The sequence below is a fragment of the Nothoprocta perdicaria genome, unplaced genomic scaffold (assembly GCF_003342845.1).
Source record: "Nothoprocta perdicaria isolate Ctin4 unplaced genomic scaffold, notPer1 scaffold_99, whole genome shotgun sequence".
NCBI classification, from domain to species: Eukaryota; Metazoa; Chordata; class Aves; order Tinamiformes; family Tinamidae; genus Nothoprocta; species Nothoprocta perdicaria.
In genome coordinates, this window is record NW_020456298.1 from 1,381,118 (window position 1) to 1,397,247 (window position 16,130).

Sequence of the window (16,130 nt, forward strand, 5' to 3'; positions counted from 1 at the left end):
TGAAGGGGGAATGTAGGGAGGAAGGGGCCAAGCTCTTCTCAGTGGTGGCCAGTGATAGGGCAAGGGGCACTGGGTGTAAGTTACAACATGGGAAGTTCCATCTCCACGTGAGAAGGAACGTCTTCACTGGGAGGTTGCCAGAGCCCTRGCACAGGCTGCACAGGGAGGCTGTGGAGTCTCCTTCTCTGGAGATCTTCCAAACCCGCCTGGATGCCGCCCTGTGCCCCGTGCTCTGGCTGCCCCTGCTGGAGCAGAGGATTGAACTGGATGATCTCTCGGGTCCCTTCCAACCTCAACCGTTCTGTGATTCTGCTGTGCTGCTGCCCTCCTTCCCGCAGGGCTCTGCGTGGTGCCCAGGTGGTGGGGACAGAAAAGCAGCTCTTGGCTGCAGGCCCTTGTCTGCCCTAAGAGCCCTGGACGTGCCGGGTCGGAGGCGCTGCCGCTGCAGCGCTCGGTCCCTGCAGCCGTCAGCAGAAGCGGCCGTGCTGGCCTCAAGAGCCAGGAGGGGACGGGAGGGCTCCTGCCAGCAYGGGCTGCCCTGCTCAGTGCTCAGCAGCCATCTCCTGGGTTCTGCAGGAGATGCAGGTGTCCGTGTGTGCTGCAGACAAGGGCCAGGGCAAGAGAAGCCCTTGGGTGCCTCTCTTGGTGGCTCTTCAGGGGCTGCGATTGAAATGCCTGAAGAGTCTGAAATCTGCAAGTGGAGAAGCCACAGCATGATGGTGAATACGTGTCTACCACGGTGATGCTCACTTAATTGCACTGCTGAATCACACACCACATTTTCATTCCAATACTTTTCCTCCTGCTGAGGTTCTATTAGAGTTCATTCCCTTTGTGTCCATATTCTGTTAACAGTGATGATGAATTTCCTGAATGTGTATGAATTTCCATGTACAGAGACAGGAAGTAGCTAAACGTTACCCTGAACAGTCTTCCATCATCCACATTTTCAGGAGAGAGTGTTTTGCTAGATTCCTTGGTTCCAGTGTGTCCCAACACCAAAATAAATCAAAAAAGAAACAAATAAACAAACCAACATTCACAACATCTGCTGTCAGTCCTGTAGGCTGTCCTTGTTCCTGGCATGCTGCACAGTACGTTTATCACTGCTGTAACCTGAGGAGGTATGAAGAAAAGAGCATTTATATTCCCTTAGCTCAAAACCCAACTTGAAAGTAGGAAGTAGAATTCCCCATGCCATATCCTAGGAATAGGGAATGGTTGTGGTAGCAGCAGAGCTTTGGCCTCAGCCCTTGGAGAGCTTCATGGGGCTTTTAGCTGCTGATTCACAGGGCACCAGCTGCCACCTTGTCCTCCCTGCCAGCACCTGGAAAGGACCCAAAAAGGAAGCCACAGCTCCTCATGTGGGAACGATGAAGGTGCCACGGCCTGGCAGTCACAGAATCACACACTGCTTAAGGTTGGAAGGGACCTTGGCAGATCTTCCAGTCCAACCCCCTCCTGCACAAGCTGGGTTACCTGGAGCATGTCGCGTTTGATCATGTCCAGGTGGGTTCTGAATACTCCAGAGAAGGAGACTCCACCACCTCTTTGGGCAACTTGTTCCAATGCTCTGTCACTATCACGGTCATGAAGTTTTTCCTCAAATACAGGCTGAACTTCCTTTGCTTCTGTTTATGCTTGTTGCCGCTTCTCCTACCAGTGAACACGACTGAAAAGATTCTAGCCCCATCCTCTTAAGACTCTCCCTTAGGGTATTTATACACATTGATAAGATCTTCCCTTCAGTCTTCTCCAGGGTGAACAGTCTCAGCTCACTTAACCTTTTCTCTTATGCGAGGCGCTTCAGGCCCTTTCTTATCAGTTAATTAACTAACTCTCAATTAGTTAATATCTACATGTCATCTTTCAGTTTCCCTTTGTGCTCTTATAGGGAAACCAAGTTCAAACTGGATCTGATGTTGAATGCTGTTCTGGATCCACCTTCACTCAGGGCTTCTGGCTGGGGTTGGGGGTGTGGGGAACTGTTAGTTAAGGGAGTGATAGGACATATCCTGGCTTAGTCTGAAGGTGGCACTAGAAGGCCATTCGTGTAAATGCACTACATGTGTTTGTGAGAGGACACGTGTGTGTTTTCTCTAGTAATTCTCTGGATGAACAGCCTGAGAGACTCAGGTGAAGCGGGGAATAACATGCTCTGCCTCGCCTTCCCATCTTGTGGTCTGAATGTGGAAACCAACTGTACTGGAAGCTGCAGGTCTGAGCTGAATTCGGAGCAGCGATGAATTTGGCACCAACAGCCCTAGTGAAATAGGAAAGCGGGTGACTGATGCTCTGAGAAGCTACAAAGATTTGGGTGACCTGCTTATATTCAATGTCACTAGCGAACTGACTTCCTCTGAATATACCTGACATTATCTGAATGCTGTCATCTTTGGCCTCCACAGACGCTGCCCTCAATCTCTGAGCATAGTTGTCAATTAACATAATTGCACTTACTCGTGGTAATTTACAGGCCAAGCACTTCTAAAACGTGGGCTAGATCTTCAGCTGTTAGTTGGCAGTAATTGGAGCTGGTGAAGAAGGTAATTGCAAAGGTAGGCTGATGATTTGCTAATCTCCTTTATCTTGCCCATGGTACTTTTCCCAGAATAAAAAGGAAGTTTATAAGTTATGCTACCACGATGGCAGCTGGTGCTTGCTGGTGTGCAGCACACTGCATGCTGGCCACGTCCTTTCTCTTTTACCATATTCTTCAACAGTGGTGGGAAGTGGAAGGGATTGCAGGAGTGCTGAGTAACCCAAGGGAACTCAGTATTCATGACAAATCACCAGAGGCTGGGATAAGCTCATTTTAGGATAATCTTATTCTAGAATGCAAAAATGCAAATTTGCCCTAATGTGGGATTGGGTACCTTTTTTTTTTTTTTTTTTTAAATTATCTTGCAAAACACTATGTGACATTTCTAGGTAATTCATCCAGGAAAGTAGTTTTAATACTTTTATGAGCACAAATGTATAGAGAAGCCTTGCATTAAAAAGAGAGATGCGTTGTATAGAAAAAAAGTACTTAAAAGGAAATAAGACTATASTCTCAAATCAATTAATATAGCTTTCAAAACAGTGATTTAATTTTGCAGGAATTTTTTTTTTCAGTGTTTCAATAAAGGCACAAGAAAATGGAGACGACAAATTTGGGACATATTCTTAAATATAGTATGCACATAAAATGTCTAGAAAACACACAAACTACATGAAACTCATCTGTATTTTGTTAACTCAGCCTCATGGTGTCACTGATTAACTTCTCTGCTGCTGAATAATACAATGATAATGCAATATAACAGGACACTTTTTTTTTTCACTTTTAACAATAGGAAATGGTTGAAGTGTTTGATATTTTTAACATCATTTACTTGAAATAGAAKATTTGTTGATAGGTTACCTGGGAATACTTGAGGTCGAGTGCTCCCCCTTTGGAGACCAGAGCAGTTCTCTCTGCTCAGGACAACCTGCATACAAGAAAAATGTAGCTAATTTAGATCCCGTTCCTCAAGTGAATATCCTCAAAAATGCAATATAGCAGTSTTGATTCAGTTCTGCAATAACAGTTGCTTTAAATACGGCACCAGCAAGCAAGCAAGGGACGTCGCATCCATCACATTCAAATGGCAACAGGAAACCTTTGGCTTTCTAGAACATACAGAAAATTCAGAGTGTCTCAGCTCTAAAGTGCCTTTTTTTAATGCACAATATTTTGGTATAAAATGCAAAAAAATTGCCTTGCAGTGTGCTGGTGGCTAAGTAATCCATGTGGATCAGGTATGCACATCTCCTTGTGCTGCGAAGAGGAATGCTCAATGTTCTCCACAATTCAYGGGCAGACTTAGCCAGCTGTTAATGCACATACATGGACCTATATTGATATGTATATCTAAATCTGGCGCTTTTTGCTAGGTTATGAGGTGACATACGCAGATTTTTAAAACTGAAAGTACAAAATGGCTGTGGTTAAAATGTAAGGATACGTTAAACTTAAGGACCACATCATATCTTAATTTCACTCATAGAGATACATATGAACGTAGTCCTCTCTAGAAACTGAATCACTTATAGTTTCCAAAATGCAGTTCTGATTCTGGACATACACATATTTTTTCATGGCTCTGTTACTGTCTAATGCGCCTTTACTTGTAGATAACATTGTAGCTAAGTTCATCTTGTAGCCATGCTTTTCCAATAATATTTCTTCTTTCAGAAAACAAAACAAAACAAAGCTTGTGGTCTATGAAGAAGCTTCCTTCCTTTCTTCTTTTTAATTGTTGACAAGGAAGAAAGATTTACAACACTGAACTGACATGTTGATTGAAAGAATGGGCATGGCTCTGAATCCAGCCTAGGTTATTAGTGGCTGAATATTGTTATCGATRGCTTGTATAAAATGTGTTTGATGATCTTATCTAGTTTCCTAGCTGCTGCTGTCACACAAAACCCATGCAGAGCTGTTACCACTGGTTTGTTGTTTATAGGAAAGGTTGAAGGTGAAAGAGGCAGATAAAGTTTGCAGTAGACATTATGGCACTTCAGGTTTTGATAGAAGATTTCTTTTAAAGACAGCTGAATGTTTCTTTGTTCCTTTTAGGTGTGCTGTGCTTACAGTGCTGCCTACAGCTGGATGCAGCAGAGGCACAGGCTCTTCCCAGCGCCTCGTGCTACCCAAATCCTCCAGAAAGGCAAATTCCCTTATCCAAGCATTAGTGCAGGAGTGCTGGACAGCGTTGCACTGGCTTAGGCAGCTCTTGGACCTGCTTGAAGTCACATGTGAAGCAGGAGCCTTGCGCAGCTTGCCCTGGCTCTCTGTGCTCCCAKGTAAGGGCACTTCCTTAAAGATTTGCATGGGACAAGGGCAGTGCTGGAGCCCTTATCTCATGCTGGGCACGACCTTATCTGCCACCCACTGTGTCTGCTCCTGGAAACATGGCATGGAGAAGGCATGAGCACTTTCTTCTCCCATGGTAAAATCTAGTGCACTGGGGACTTTCAGCATTATTGCACGGATCAGGAGAGGGAGAGCCAAATGCTACTGCTAGTCAAAAGCTCTTGCTTTAATCTGATTCTAATGTATTAAGCTCCCTTTGAACCACTCCCGCATTTTAAATATCCTCAAAACAGGTACAAATGAGGGACCTTAATTGTAGAATTGAGCTCTCAGCTTTCCTCCAGCTGCATTCTGGCCGTGGACTGGGGGCAGTGCTTCCCCTCAGCCGCAGGCCCAGAAATTCAGAGCAAATGCCATCGGGGCATCCCAAAACAGGTGCCCTGGCTTAGTCTCTGTGGATGCTTGCACATGTGCCATGTRTTCTGTCACTGTGCCCGGGCTGTCAAGGTCCTCATCCCAGGTGCTGGTACCGTTCCAGGCATAGTGTTTGGTATCCAGCCTCTGTAACCTGACAAGTGACCTCCTAGCAGCAGGATGGCCTCTTCATACAGCTAGCACATATGTAGTTGAGCAATGCTCTTTTAGTCTTGACCATGCTGGTTGACCTCAGCTTAAGGAAAGGACTAATGGGAGCTCTGAGGCTGTTTGCCATGTGCACAGGTTGCCTTGCAGTAGGCAGCTTGGAAGCCTCTGCCTCTCTTCCCCTTTTAAGGAATGGCCAGTGTATGCCAGCAAAGCTCTCAGGCTGTGCTGTGTAAGGTCATGCCAATGTCAGGCAGTGGCAGTAGGAAGAAAATGAATTTAAAAAGAGGAGAACATCCTACTGAGTGCARGCATAAACTGAGCACTTCCCTTGCAGAGTGGATAAAGTATCGTATGAACATATTGGATACTCCTCTGTGTAGAAAAAAAAGAACAGAAGAGATTCKGTGTGCTGGAAAGTAAAGTGACATAGGACTGAGCAAAATACYAGTCAAAGATAAGACTGTCAAATGCAACCAATTCTCTACAGGAACAACTCCAGTCATTTAAAGGTATACAAATACATATTTGCAGGCTTTTGTCAATTAAACCATGAAAGCTCTGCATGTGTGTTTTCAACACTGTCTAGATGAACAACATCAATTAAAACTGTATAGTGCAGCAGAAGCAGTGCAGGCCAACCTCTTTCCTGGGAGAAGGGGCAGGACAATTTTCGGATACCGCTTAGTCCAAGGGCTGTTACTCATATTCTGCAGCTCGCTGTCTGTGTTCAGAGTTTTGCCTTGGGATTAAGTTTTACTGCAGCTGAGACATGCAATCACTCTTTAAACTCCAGAAATCAGATTTAGGTCAGCATGAAGTCCTTAAATATAAAGCCAATGTCAACAGCCCCTGACTTAATGGAAATCCTATAAAAGTATAAATCTAGTGAATTTACTTCCTGAAGCAGTAACAAGGGTTAGTTGTGTAGAACCAATGATCGATCTCACATGCCTAACTCTGTATTTTGTAACATATATTTTACAGCAGGGTTTAAGCACCCTGTACATCAATAAGATTCACACTGATTAAGACAGGAAAATACTGTTTTCAGGCCTTTGAAGGAGGGGGTCACACAAGGTTATTTTGGATTACCTTCTTCTAGATGSTATCTTCTGTATCCATTCAAAAGGATATTCTGCATCGTGTTCTTTGGTGCATAACTGAGACCAAAATTTTCTCTTGGAGTCATTAGCAAGGATAGCACTAGATTATCCTCAGATTAAACAAGAGTCAATTAACACCTCTTGCCTTTGCCAACTTCATTTCTGTCTCACCACGTAAAAATGATTACAGAAACTCAGGGCTCCGTTAAAACTGAAATAGGGAGATAATGGTCTCCGTTGCTAAAAGCAAAGCAGTAATTTACCCGGGTTCCATCTGTAGAGCCAGGCAGAAGTGTTGCAATGGGTCATGCAGCAGTGTTACTCTTAGAAGGGTTCCAAAGAACCTCCTCTTAAATACCTGTTTCAACCTTGTTTTCTCTAGTTTACATCTTCTCTTTCTAAGCACCTCTTATTCAAGACAACAAGATATCAGGATATACTTCTTGCTGCTCTACACATCCCTCCCACTGAATGTATGTCGTCACTTTATTATCATATGATCTTGTCCTTGTGGCTAACTAGGGAAAAAAATCTAATAAACTTACAAAAATAGCACTTGATTTTCCTTCCTTCCCGAAACCTAAGCAGCAAGAAAAAAAAATGCTTGCTGTAACCTACCTGGGTAACATACTTACTTACCTGCAATCTGCAATGAAAATCAGTAACATTAGGCAAACATCTGACATTTAAATATTTCCAGTTTCTATTCTTGCAGAATTAAGAGTATTCCATTAGGGCAGAAGAAGCTGTCATTATTTGTCGGATAGCAGTGTTCTACAATAATAAACAACCTTTCTTTAGAGGAAAATTTCTCACATCTTGAACATTTAATCTKGTGGATAATAACTTTGATTTCATATTAGTAATCAGATTTTGCTACTGCCATGTCACTATTAACTTACATTACTAGAAATATCTCCAATCAATTTTAATATTGCAAATTAAATGAAAACATGTACATGTGAAGTACACTTGGGCATTAGTAAAATTTTAARTGAAGGCTGAAAGTAGTGCTGGAAATTTCTACTGCCTTTGTTTATTCTGAACACTCAGTAATGACATGGTAGTTATACCTTTGCTGGGGTGTTTTTCTTTCCTGGTTTTAGAGGATACATCACACACAGCTGGCCAGAATTTCATAAAGTATTWTTTCTAATCACTATTTTCTCCTTAGCTTGCACTGTTGGCCTTTTAGCTGCCACTCAGCCCTGTGCTTCTATGCACAGATTGAGGTTCTGTTGCGGTTTGTATCTTCCTGCTATGAAGTTAAAGGGCAGCACTGATCTAATTCTGTGTCCTTACAGCTGTGCTGGTTTCAAGATGATAACAAATGGCCAATTCTGCAAAAATATGTGAATCTAATAACACACGAGCACAAAGGTAGAGTCTACAGAATGACCCATACAGGTTCTTTCAGTCCAAGGAAGAACCATGCTTGGGGAAAGTGTGTCTGCTGCCAAAATGCAATCATTCCTAAATTACACACCGYAACACCATGGTAAATAACAAAACTGTGACAGCAGAATTATATTGAGTAATAAAATTAGAAAATGAAAATCATTTTGAAGTTGTAAGACTTTAGCTTGTGGAACTTTTAACACATCAATTATCTTAGCTACTGTCACCTAAGTAAATGATTTCTTTCCCTATATATTTACATGGTTATTGAATGGTTATTCTAGTCAGTTTTCATTAGTTCGATGATCCATTATAAACTTAATGAATTACAAGTCTGTTTTTTGAGGCTGAAGCATTTTACACACACAGCTTTGTCTAATAATTTTCATCTGTGTATTCAAAAGAGGTTCTTCTTAACCATAAATGTATACAATGGGCTCTGCTGCCTAGAGAGTACTAAAAATAAATAAATCTTGTAGCTCACAGTTATAACTGGGATAGAGTTCTCACTGTGGGCTGGATCAGCCATTACATATCTTGGTGGCTTTGCTTCCATTTTTTTGCAAGGCTTAAAAGAAATCTGTSCCACTGTCCCTTAATGAGCAACCCTTCCTGTTTAAGATTTCTCAAGTAATTCCCAAATTATAGACTCTTCACACTTGTTCTTGGTAATTGGCAGTACACAGAAAGACCTGCAAATCCCACTGAAAGAAACATTCCAGATTTGCGAGCCTTTTATTCCTCTTGGTGATTTTTTTCTTAATAATTGTAGAAATCAATAAGCTTAGAAAAGGAACCCACTGTTTGCTTCAAGTAATCATTACAGAAATCCTTTGGGCTTTCACCTGAAAATCCCTATAACATTCCAAAACAGCATAATTAATAAAGAAAGTACTTCTTTACTTCATTCCTAACAAAATGTATAGATTTATAGCCCAATTTCCCTCCTACGTAATAAACTTGCTGCAGCAATTCTGTCTTCAAAATTTCCACACCAACAGGCCAAGTCCCTAAGAATCATAGTTGGTAGGGGCAGCTTCTTGAGCGTCATTTTTCTAATAATACTATTTCAATTAATTCACATTGGAAAGGTTATCCCCAGCATTCTTGCTTTTAATAGCCCTAATTGGATACACATAACTCTCATGTATGAACAACTCAGTGAAACTCTATCCATTTGTGGACAATTCAGACACAAAAGTGCACAAGTTAGCAGTATTACAGTGCCCTTAGGTTTCCAAGCATCTTGCACAAAAATGTGTTTAAAATAAACAGTGCTTTGGCTTCCCCTCTGTAGCAGGTGTGCCCCAGTCAGTTTACAGCAACTGCAATTAATTACCTAGTTCTCCCCGGGCCAGTGCCCTGTGCTTGCAGACAGCAGTTTCGTAGCCATTGTTTTAATAATATGATTAATTTGATCTATCCTTCTGAAAACTAAGGCTCATGTAAAACAGATAATTTAAACTGATCTTCCAGTTTTTTCAAGTATCTGGTGGCTGTAGTYGGAATCAGGAATCTTCAGTGTCACCCCTAAAGTGAAATTTCTAAAATAGCCCTGAAAATGCCTCTGAATCTTATCTCTTCCTATGCCCCATCTAGGGACAGAAGCTGCTTTTAAAGGGAAGACCTGGATTCTTCATGCAAAACATACAGAWCTCCCAGTACAGATGCACAGAATTGTTTATCTCTTCTAAGCAAYGCTTCCTTTTCAAAGCTGGTATCAGAAAATGGCAAATACACAATTCATTTAAGTATCATGATTTAAATAAACTCTTACTAGTATCCTAGCTCCAGGATTTGTGATCATCTTGAAACCAGCATATCTTTCAGAAAGACTTCCTGGAATTTTGCATTTATTAAACATAAAAATTCCGATGCATCTATCTCTTCTTAAACACAGTTGCCTTAAACAGAATGTCATTCATAGCACTGATATTGCTTGTTTCTGAAAGAGACTTTAAAGATATTTTTTGTTTCTACCTAATAATRTTGTCAAGCTCAAATGAGAAAAAGTTCATCTAATCAGATTATATAAAATCTATTATAAAATCTAATTCTTACTTCCTTTAATTTTACCTTTTAAGAGAAATTTGTAAAATACTTAGGATCCGACTCAGCTAGTTATAGGAAAGCATAATGACCAACCTGTCTATCAAATTTACAGTGTGCTCGTGTTTAGTCAGTGTTACAAAGTCCCCTGCAAAGCAGCTGTGGGAAGATGCATGTACCATGTTGCTCCCTGCTGTGTGGCTAGCCAGCTGCCAAACAGTGGCCGGAAAACAGACTTGGAACAAGTAAAGAAGTAGCAGCTGCTGCAGAAAAGAGGGGAAAAAAAACCCCACAAATAGCTTAGCATTTGTCATGGAGCAGGTAAATGTGAATGTGTTCGTTGGCAAAATGAAAAAATGTGATTTTCTGATACATTGTTTTCTGCTCTGCTATATGAGAGACTTGCTTATGACCGAGCCTAGGGGAGGACCATGCTTTCCTTTGGGGACTGAGTGATGCTGCAGGAGGTGCTACTGTGGGACAACTAGGCCACTCTGGGGTGCCCGTGGCATGGTCCCACCGGGTGATTTGGAATTCTGGGCAGAAAATTGACCCATAGAGCAGGACATTTCCATCAAAGGGGAGGAAGAAGCACTGAAGCTATTGACATGTAACTGTGTTTCAGAGTATGGTTTTGGGGCAGGGAAGCATCAAGCAAAAGCTTGTAAACCTGCACAGCTGTGAAGGAAGATGTGTGTTTTACCTGAGGCATGCCATAGCATCCTGCCTGCCTGGAGCACCCAGCACCTTACTGCATCCCCCACACAGACATGAACAGATTTACAGTCTCGAGGGCATTAGCACCCCTCTGAGAAGTCAGTGTTTCTGTAGTGGGCCCTTTACAACAGAAAGCTGCAAGTGAATTATTATATTTTGTCCCAAGGGAGAAGGAACTGATCCTTAGAAGGTGTTTTCCTAGTAGTTGTGACATGACTTCCCAAGTTTGCTTCTTGAAACAACTGCATCTCTTTAGCACCTATTTGTATAATGACTCTGTCCCTTTGGAGGGACATGGCCTGTCTAAGATGCAGGTGCAGATTACACTGAGTGTAATCCTTGTGTCCTGGATGGGGTGCACGGTCRCTTGTTCCCAACTGTCCTGGAGAGCAGCTGCTTAGAGTGGATGTTACCATTGTGGCTTCATGTGGCAGCTGACCCTAAAGCTTTTGTCCTGGGCTAATTATTGTTGATAGAAAGCACTAGATTTCTTGTTAAGTTCCACTAAAGTCCATTAAGAGATGATTTAACAATATGAGTTTGTTGCTGACAGAAAAAGGATTCTTCTGCATGAGATATTCACTCAGTCTGTGTGTCTTTACTTGCCCTTGTTCAAACCTCCACGTCGTTAGGCTTGCTACCTGCCCTGCCAGGCAGCTCTGTGTTTGTCRTATCCACTGCCTCGGTTTGTAGAAGGAGCAGTGCTCAGATCCTTCCCTGTCACTTGGGCTGGGTGATGTTAGATCCTAAATTTATTACGAAGATGGTTGCTTGTGGTAACCACATTCACTCAGTCTGGTACAGGGCCACATCCTCTCTCAGGCTCAGTAAGACCCTTTATGGAGTTAGACTTATGTCTGAGGGAACAGGATCTGACCTCCTGACCGCTCCAAGGGGATTTCCTCACATGCTCCTGTGGCTTTTCCTCATATTTCTCTAATTTTGTACTATCTTGTGTTGCAAAACCCAATGAGCTCTTCCTATTTTGTGAAACTCCCTCCCATCTTGCTCTCCGCCCAGGCTCTGCTGGGCCGAATATTTGGGTAAACTCCGTGGAGGGGGTTTCTCTGCTTGCTGTCTTGCATTCCCTGCTACGGAATTTGTAGGACATCCGTTCCGAATATTTACACAGTTTAGTGACACGATTGTTGTCTTGGCCGGCAGCCCTTTTCCTATGGCAACAAGCGCTCCCTGCGCCATCTCCGTGTGTGGCGCCTGCTGAACTTTGTCCGTTCCCCCTTTCCACGTCAAGAGGAGGAATGCTGCCTTCCGTAGGGACAAGGATGAGCGCTCCCACAGCAAAAGACAGGAGGGTGAGCCCGAGCTCCTTCCTATCTGCATGCTGCAACACTCCTGTGTAATATAGGGGTGGGACAGATACTTTATTGACCTTTATTCTGAAATCTGCTTGTTTATCTGCACTAGATAAAGAGCCAATGGTTACCTCTCAGCCTTGGTAAACAGCAAATTTTGTCAGCTCTGTAAATAYAATTAGTTGCTTTATTTTATGGGAAGGAAGAAAGGAAGGAAGGAAGATTAACTTTTTATTACTGCTCTCAGATACCTCACTGCAAGACCTGCTTTCCTCCACCCTGCTTGTTTGGGGCTCTTATGCCCTTGACCACACTTTGTCCTATGGTCTCTACAAGGTCTGGAGCTTAAAGAAAAAACAACAACAACCAAACCAAACCAAACCAAACCAAACAGCACACTAACATATTCTTATCTGAATGCTTATGAACTAGGGTGAAAAACACTGTCTGGGCGGTAGATGGGAGTTCAAAAAGTTCTATGCCAGCTTCTATAAGAATGTAATAGTCCTGGCACATAAAAGAAAGAAAGAGACTCTCTTAAACTAGATCTTTGCCCATGAGATCCCTATTGCTATCCAAAGTGTCAGTATAGAACAGTAGCACTGAATATGAAGTGAGCTTGCCGCTGTCTCATGCAGCAGCTTTTCTTTCCATCCACATGAGCCTGCTATGGGAATGATATCTCCCTTTTGTTTTCTTGGCTCAGCTATGATGATTTATTTCAAACTAGATTCCAAAATCAGGAGAGGTAGATACTTAATTTCAAGTCTGCATGAAATAAATGAATAAAGGAATAAATAAATAAATAAATGGATATAGTTCAGATTTCCAGTTTGTTTTACCTGATGCTCAGTGACAGCACTTGATTACAGGCAGGAACCTTTCTCTCAATAGTCCTTTTATTTATGCTTAAGATGAATGTGAGAGAATCCCAAACATAAATGTCTCTCAAAATTTGAGGAAATTTGGACCTGACTTCCAAATTTTCAGAGCCTTTTTCTCTGGGACAACACACTTTCCACTAATCTACATGGACATTTGTTTCTGTGTTCCTTCAGTCAYGTGTTTGGCAAAGTTGTGAAAATATTAGGTTCTATCATATTGAAAATTCCAAATCTTGGATTTGATTGTAATGACTCTTTGCTCCCTCCTTCTGGTGCAGAAATGTTCAGTAACTTAGGTATATCCTCCCAAGCAATGTTAACATTGGATCCTGAAACCTTTGGTAACCTTTTGATTGACATGCAGCCACAAGCTACAAAACCCACATTTCCAGGAGYGAGTCCAATTGCATTGATCTTGCAAATCTGCACACTAAGAGAGTGATACTAACAGTTATTTTGTGCAATATCTTGCCAACATCTTGGAATTTTTTATTCCCTTTCCTATTACAAAACATTCAAAATTACTTCATTTGCAAAATCAGAGGGAGATGACATGTAATAGGAAATACACAGCAAAGCTGAGAAAGGAAACTTRCTGCTCGCATTTGGGAATAGAAATTCCAATGAAMTTCAGGTTTTAAAAGGAAATAAGTTAAGTGGTTTTAGCCCTCTGCCTTGGGTGTGATAATGTCAGCCTCATGTCTTGGTCTCATTTGGAARTGCCCTGTCATTCTCCCCTTTTTCTTCTCTTGTAGCACACTGCAGCAGTGTTATTGCCGCCAGCTTGTCATTCTGGTGGCATTTGCTGCTTCTTCCAAACTTCGAAGGTGAGCAGAATTGCAAATTGGGCAAGCATGTGTGGAGTGTTCTTGCTTGGTATTCACCAGCAAGGAGAAATGGCTACCGAGTGGCTGACAGGCATAGATTTTTCAATACCAGTGCAGTCTGCATAGATTTATTTTCACAGTTCATTCTGTAATCCCTGGGTTTTGAGATTTTAATGCAGTTCTGAGTATTTGTCCATCACTCTGTGTGAATGCACRTGTGTGCACGTGTGCATGTGTGCATATGCTGGAGACCCTTCAGGGTGCCAGGACTCATGTGGCATTGAGAGGAGATCACCACTCTTCATGTGTCTTCAGAAGTCAAGGTGCTCTATTCATAGGATGGCACTGGGGTGAGCTGATAGAGAAGTCTTGATATGTAAACTTTTTCCGCCTCAAAACAATTCAGAGTACTTCATCTGATCTAAATTTATTGCTCTTCCCATTTGCCATGGTTTCTGTTTTATCTGTCTCCCCAAATCCAAACAGTTCTTCACCCTCCCACTTTTCTTCACCTTCCTCACTAACATTTCTCTGGCCCAATTCCTGTCCTTACTTTCCTCCTCCAAGCTCCATTTCTGGCTAATTTAACTCACCTACTGGCCAAATGTTTCCACAGTGCAAAAGGAACATTTAGATACCTACATGGGAGGCTTGTCTCACTTGAGCAGCAGTATTAGCTGCAACACATATATGTGCAGCCATGGGATTTCGAGCATGGATAACTGCAAACCAGTGTTTGTGTTCAGTTCTCTCTTTGATACCCTACTGTCAGAAAGACAGCAGAGAATGGCAACATCAGGCAAGTTTCCTTCTTGCAGAAATCCTTGAAAGCTGTGTAGAGAACATAAGCAACTCTTCCATGAAGGCTGGGAAAGGCAGTTGCATTCCACATCTAGCAGGTTAATCCAAATTTCTGTTTGCCAGAGATTAAGAGAGTGGCCCAAGGCAGATGGAACATGKCAGGATCTGTCCCATAATAGAGGCTGAATGTCAAGAAGGATTAGYCATTTGGATAGATAAAGAAAAGTGTTACATTTGATAGGGTAATGGGATATAAATCACTGTGCTACGTGACCTAAGGCAGCTACCTATAGATTAGAGTCTGGAAGAGACTTTCCCTGTGTGCAGATGGGCAGATTATTCTTTAATTTTCCCCTGGAGAATGTCTTGTCTTTGGTGCCAAGATATTTGCCACAGGAGGATGTGGCTCCATGATGTTTTAAGCCGGGCTCTGGCACACTCCCACCTTAAACCCTTCCTGCTTTCCCATACTGGAGTCTCAGTCTATCAAACTGAGAATGAGAGAATTATATGTAACAGGATCCTTAAAAAAGGTGAGAAGCTACTGAGATTTATGACCTCCCAGAAGGTGAGGAGCGTGTAAGCACCTCCTTAACTGGAGGCCAGCTTTTAAACACCTCTGTACTCAGCACTGAGATAAATCTTTGCTGTTACCTTCAGGTTTAATCCAGCCCTCACGGCTGTTGACAAAATTCTCAAGCCTGTTTATATATGCTTTGGATCTGGGCTTGCTGCCTAGCTGGAACTGCCGGATCTGGGTCAGAGCGTCGGTTTTGTTTTAATTCGGTCCCTGTTCTGCCTGCTTTGTGCTGTGCAGTTCCCCATTGCCTTCTCGTGGTTCATGATGTTGTATCTGCCAGCACTTGTGCCTTGTTGCTTTAGATCCCCTTCCTGCACCCCACAAGCCCCTTACCACGTGTTTACTCCTCACTGGTGCTGCCGAGCTCCRTTAGGGATGGCCAGGGCACGGGGGGTGCGTGCTGAACAGCGTCACAAGTTGTCCCTTGGTGGGCTTGTGGGTGCCGGGAAACACTTCAAGACTCTGCACACTCTTTGTGCAGAGTGTTTGCAGGCCCTCGGTGCCAGACTGTCTCAAAGAGGCTGGAAGAGGTGATCAAGCAGGTGCCTACTCCAAGTAAAGAGGGAATTATGCTTCCTAAAATAAGCACAATGTCTCACTATGTTCAGGTTTAAGAGCATAAAGTAAAACACACACTTAGGTGTTTTTGCTGAAATGGGCACCTTACCACATCCAAGTAGGGGCTGAATTTGCCATCTCCTATATGCAATGAAGTGAGCATGCACTTAGGTGTACCTAGGGCAGGAGCCTATACAGACTTACTGGGGGGTGGCAGGAGGAGATGCTGGGGCAGCTCTGGCTCTTTAGGCACATGCTGTGGGTGCTCCCCATGCAGGAGCATGCAGCTAATGCAGGGCTGTGCAGCCTTGTCCTTCCTCAGGGACAGGTCTGTTTGGCAACAGCCGTCGCTATTGCCTCTACCAGGACTTTCCTCATGCAGAGGAACTGCTTAGATGTCCCATTCTCACTTTGATAGGTGCCATGGCATTACAGTGGGGCTTCCACTTCATCTGCAAGAATGCAGGACAAAAAC